Source organism: Furipterus horrens, unplaced genomic scaffold (genome assembly GCF_987537825.1).
Source record: "Furipterus horrens unplaced genomic scaffold, mFurHor1.1.pri manual_scaffold_3, whole genome shotgun sequence".
NCBI classification, from domain to species: Eukaryota; Metazoa; Chordata; class Mammalia; order Chiroptera; family Furipteridae; genus Furipterus; species Furipterus horrens.
The window spans coordinates 167,612,651-167,618,976 of NW_028327173.1; positions in this window are offsets into that span (position 1 = coordinate 167,612,651).

Consider the following 6,326-nt stretch of genomic DNA (forward strand, 5'->3'; position numbering starts at 1 on the left):
TTTTTGAGCCGTAAAGTGAGGCCTTTATTCACGAGTCTGCAGAGCCGGGTGTACCCTCACAGCCAGGAGAATGTGAGCCCATTATTAACTTTTTAAAGTAAAAGTTCCTAAGCAAAGGTATGACCTGTCATCCTTGCATCTCATTTCTTCTGTAAACAACAATGCGATAATCTACCTTTGAAGAAGAGCAGCAATAAGTAATCCTACAAAATAAGAGCCGCACGAATATACTACAGTTAAAGCAAAATAAATCGGCAGAGTTCTAGAAAGCTTTATGAATTCTCAGAGGTAACATAGTGGTAAAACAGTAACTGAAATGAGAAAACTGTTTTTGAAATAGTCGAGCACAGTGCCTGCATAATGGGCACTCAAAATATGCCCTATTTCTTTGTTTCTGAGCATTAAAGCCTAATACATTAAACCCCCTGATCAAGGATAAAAATATTCGCAAACAGAGGCAGAGTAGTCCAGGGTTAGGACCGCAGACTGGTGTCAGGCTACGGGAGTGTGAACTCTGTCTCCACCACTTGTGAGCTATTGAACATTCTGGAAAAATGAGGATCCTTAACTGTACCTGGCTCAGACGGTTATTGTAAGGATTAAATGAGATAGTTCATGTTAAATCCTTAGAAACATATCCAAAACTCATAAAACGTTAGCTAACAATAATGGTATTGGGAACCTAAAGTGTTCTGGGCACTATGCTAGGTGCATTGCATATATTATTTCTATTTCTCACAACCCTTGCAAAGCAGGTACAATTTTCATTTGACAGATAAGGAAACAGATTTCAGAGAAAGCGGTAATAGCCTGGGCTTATTCAGTGGCAAGGCCAGGGCTCACGCCATGTTTGTTGACTCTAAGACTCTGCCTCTCAAAATAGAATATTTTTACCTTGAAATCGTTTGATTAACATCAAGGAAAATGATGAAAATAGGTTTGACTGCCTTAAATACAAAGTATAAAAAAAATAAACATGCTTTTTGACAACCATTCTCAAGAGCTCCTTTTTATATTCAGAACATTTATTTTGTCCCCTAAACCAAATCAAGAGTAAAATCCTTTTGATCTGTAGTCTGCAGGTCTCTAATCTTAGTATTATCACTAGCTAGCTGAGGCTGGACGCCTATTTTATCATCTTGAAAATGAAATTTTGAGTTACTAAATCATAGATCCTTTCTCACTCTAAAATTCTTTCCCTTTGTCTGGTCTAAAACCACCTTGGCATGCCGTTGCTGCCATCCTCAGGAGAACTACTGTTGCAGGCCCAAAGAAGGAATTATGGCCATTTTAGACTGCGGTAACAAAACTAGCTACCATTTATCGAGTGTCTACTATGTGCCAGGTGGTCCCCTGGACATATTCCATGTGTGATTCTATTCTTCAAGGTAGGTATTACACATGTTTTAAACTGAGAAATTATAGTTTAAAATTTTAAATAACTTATCCTGGGTTAAACAACTAATAATGAGTACCTGAATTCTGTTTAGAGTCTGATGTTTTTTCAGCAATAACAAGAATCAAAATAGAAGCACCTTGCAAAGGAGAGAATGTGTTTGCAAATCCATCCTTTTAGATGGAGCACAGAATAAACTGTGTTCTACCTTCCCTGAGAGGACCCTGGACCCAGGGGCCAGCACATGGTTCAGATCCATGCATACCTCTTAAGTTGGTTAAAGCTGTTACTAGTCTAGCATAAAAATTATTTGTTCAGTGTGATAAAATATAGAGTTTCATATCCAGAGATTCTGGCTCATGGTCCGGAGTAGGGCCCAGGAATTACATTTTAAACAGGTACCCCATATGGTTTTCATAGAGGTGAGCAACCCAGTTCAGTCCCACTGGATTGTGGTTTCTACAGGAGCTTGATCAGAGCGAGTCATGTAGTTTTCTTGTCTGGGATATACATACTTTACTTTTTCAAAGAATGGGCTGTGAACTGGAAGATAGCATTTATTTTTTTTAAATATATTTTATTGATTTTTGCTGTTATAGCTGTCACAATTTCCCCCTCTGCCCCCTTCCACCCAGTACCCCCATTCCCTCCAACAGCTCTCCCCCCCAGATCATGTCCATGGGTCATGTATATAAGTTCTTTGGCTTCTCCCTTTCCTATATTATTCTTAACTTCCTCCTGTCTTATTTTGTACCAACCGATTATGCTTCTTAATCCCTGCACCATTTCTCCCATTCTCTCCCTCCCTCCTCCCAGCTGATAACTCTCCAAATGATCTCCATATCTATGATTCCTGTTCTGCTAGTTTGCTTAGTTTATTTTTTTAGATTCAGTTGTTGATAGTTGTGAATTTGTTGCCCTTTTAATGTTCATAGTTTAAAAAAATTTTTTTAAATTAATTAATTTGTTTATTTATTTATTTTTAGAGAGAGGGGAAAGGAGAAAGAGAGGGAGAGAAACATCACTGTGTGGTTGCCTCTCACTTGCACCCCCAATTGGGGACCTGACATGCAACCTAGTCATGTGCCCTGACTGGGAATCGAACCAGTGACACTTGGCTCACAGGCCGACGCTCAATCCACTGAGCCACAGCAGCCAGGGCTTAATGTTCATAGTTTTGATCTTCTTCTTAAATAAGTCCCTTTAACATTTTATGTAATAATGGTTTGGTGATGATGAACTCCTTTAGCTTTACCTTGTCTGGGAATCACTTTATCTGCCCTTCCATTCTAAATGGTGGCTTTACTGGATAGAGTAATCTTGCTTGTAGGTCCTTGCTTTTCTCAGTCCGAAATAATTCTTGCCAGTCCCTTCTTTCCTGCAAAGTTTCTTTTGAGAACTCCACTGACAGTCTTATGGGAACTCCTTTGTAGGTTACTCTATGCTTTTCTCTTGCTGCTTTTAAGATTCCTTATTTTTAATCTTTGGCATTTTAATTACGATGGGTGTTGGTGTCGTTCCTCTTTGGGTCCAACATGCTTGGGACTCATATGTCTCTTTCCTTGACTAAATTAGGAAAGTTTTCTTTCATGATTTTTTCAAGTAAGTTTCCAATTTCTTGCTCTTCCTCTTCTCCTTCTGGCACCCCTATGTTTTGGATGTTGATGCATTTGGAGATGTCCCAAGGGTCCTTATACTATCCTTGTTTTGTTGAATTCTTTTTTCTTCTTGCTGTTCTAGTTGAATGCTTATTTCTTCCTTATGTTCAAATCGTTTATCTGAATCCTGGCTTCATCCCCTCCACTGTTGGTTCCCTGTAGATTTTTCTTTATTTCACTTAGTGTAACTTTCATTTCTTCTTTATGTTGTTGCTGTACTCAGTGAGTTCTTTGAGCATCCCATCCTGACCACCAGTGTTTTGAACTCTACATCTGATAGGTTGGTTATCTACATTTTGCTTAGTTCTTTTTCTGGGGCTTTGTTCTGTTCTTTCATTTGGGCCATATTTCTTTGCCCCCTCAATTTGGCAGCCTCCCTGTGTTTGTTTCTGTGTATTAGGTAGAGCTTCTTTGACTTCCTGTCTTAGAAAAGGCACCTGTAAATTGTGTGGAGCCTTAGATAATCGCCAGGGGAGGACAAACTGCTTCACTGCTTTGTGGCTCTGTGTGGGGGGAGGAGTCAGAGAGGGGACAGTGCTACTGCCTGGCTTCTGGAAGTTTTCCCAGCACTCGCCTCATTTCCAGTCACTTGATCTATGTGACTGGGACTCTCCCAGCTGTTGCCCTGATGCTGAATCCCAGAGTGAGTGGGTTTGCATGTTCTAAGTCTGGGAAGGCCCTTTAAATGGAGTCTCCTGAAAATCTAAGAGTTCCTTTTTTTTTTTCCCCCGTGGATGCTGTGTGTGCCCAGCTGGACCTACAGTTTCTTTGCCACCCCAACCCCCACTGGTTTTTATAGCTAGAAGTTATGGGAATTTATCTTCCCAGAGCTGGAACCCTGGGCTGTGTGATCTAGCCTGGGCTGAGATTGCTGGCTCTCAATGTATCCCTCCCAATTTTTATCCACTGTACATGAATGTGGGACCCTCTGTTTGGCTGCTGCTGTCGCCTCTCTGTGATTTCACCCCTCCTACCCATCTGGATGAATGTGCCTTCCTTAAATCCTTGGTTGTCGGACTTCATATAGCTCAATTTTCTGATGGGTCTTGGTGTTTTTTTTTGAGATCTAGTTGTAATTCTTTCTGTGCTTGCGCAAGAAGCCGAAGCATGTCTACCTACATCTCCATCCTGATGGGACATGAAGATGGCATTTCTAAACCTGCTGTTTATCCTCCAGTCCCAGGATGGGCTCAAGGCTCTCTGGATGGGAAACTGTCCTCTACAGGATAGGCTTTGCATCTTGCCTCAAGATTTCATATGTATGAAATGTATTTCATATAGTCCTAAGTATTCCAACCATGTGAACCATGATGACCAACTTCCCTTTCCAGCTCACACTGCATCAACCACAGCTCCCTACTTAGCATTAGGCTGTTTTCTGTGCAGGTAAAACTATTGGACTGGGGTGGCCCTTGACTCAAGGAATAGAGGTGGTCTGACACAAGAGATTCTATTGTCTGGTAAGACAATGGTAATTGGCTAAACAAGGTAGGATCCACCCAGAATGTGGCAGACCTTACACCACTAACCACTAGTAAGTGATCAGAACTGATAAACAGACAGCTGCATTCTCAATAAGGTTTTCCTACTCCTTGTGGCAGAGTCTGAGTGGGCACTTCTTTTGGTCTTTGGAAGAAATCACCAATCCCCGCAAACCTATAAGCTCCCAGAGGGCACTGATTCTCATTCTCTCTGAATCTCATTTATGAGTGTAGTGCCTAGAAGGGGAGTAAGTATTCAATACATACTAACTGAAAACAAAAAGAGCACTTTCACAAATCTATTATAGATTCTCAAAACTACTTGGGGAATGTTTCTGATTTGCTGTTTATCTTCAGCCCTATTTCACACATGAGGAAACAAGTTTAGTAATGTTAAGTGACTTGTTAGAAATCAAAGAGCAATTAGTGGTGAAGTCAAAACTCTCCAAAGAATAAAATACAGAAGTGATAACCAAGTTCTTTCACTTCCACAGCAAAAAGCTTTTAAATCCTTTCCCTCATCCCCATAACTGAAGCTATAATCCAGATCCTTACATTTCTAACTTCCCAACAGATTTTCCTGTCCCAGGTATCATCTCCAATCTACCTTTTGCCCCACGACCAAAGTTACCTTCCCAAAACACAGATCTAGTCATGTGACTTCCCTGATTGTCTCTTGCATACAAAAGGAAGTCCTCCATGATGTTACCTTTTAGTGTTGTTCTAGTCTCATCTCCATCATCATATTTCTTTCACACCATTCTGATTTCTTCCAAACATTATGCTTTTTCCTCTGTTTAACATGCCATTTGTTCCTCTTCCATGATTCACTATTAGCTCTTTCCCAGCCAGTTTTTTATGTATATAGATAATTAGCTCAAACATTGAAGAGAATGCACAGCAAATTTATGGCTTAAAGAATAATAAAAGGCAATAATGGGTGCATCACACAGTTTAAGAGCATTACCCAAACCCCCTGTTTGTCTCTGTGCTTCTTCACTTGCTAGAACACCCTTCCAAGCCTTAGTCTGCATAGTGAACTCATTATTCAGAACCTCAGCTTCAGCTTTACCTCCTCTGGAAAGCATCCACTGATTCCCTTAAGGGGGACTGAATGCTTCCATGATACCTCCATTATGGCCTTTATAATGGTATTATATTCGCTATGCTTGCCTCTCCAATAGATTGAAGATACCAAATATTATCCCAGCATAAAGGCTAGTTACACTGAAAGTGCTCAATAAATAGGATGTCCATACAACCTGGTGCGCCTGGGAGAGACCTAGTTTCTGCCTCTGGTCCAGGACTGATTATTCTGAGTACTTCCTTTTATTCATGAATATGTCCTTATTTAGATGATCAATTTTATAATTGCCCTATCAATAAATGTTGTTGAATGAGTGAATAAATGAGTAGAGAAAGATTTTAACTGATAGAATCTAGGCAGGAAAAGCTGATATGTAAATATTCTCAAATAAAAATTCAATAGCTGGCACTGTACCTCCATACCTCTCCAGGAGTGCTTGACTCTCTTAGAGACAGAGGTCAGTTTGCACGGACCAAGTGCTCAATAACTTTTATTGCATAAATAAGTTGAAAAATATTAGGATATTCCTACATCAAGAATACTTAGATGTAAAATGTGCATTTATAGTAAAGATCAATGTGACAGATTATTATTACCTGTTAACTACTTGATGGGAACTAGACGATAGAGGAATGTAAAAAACTAACTTTACTACTTGTTGAAAATCAGAAATGCAGATTAAATACTCCTAAAATGAAAACCTA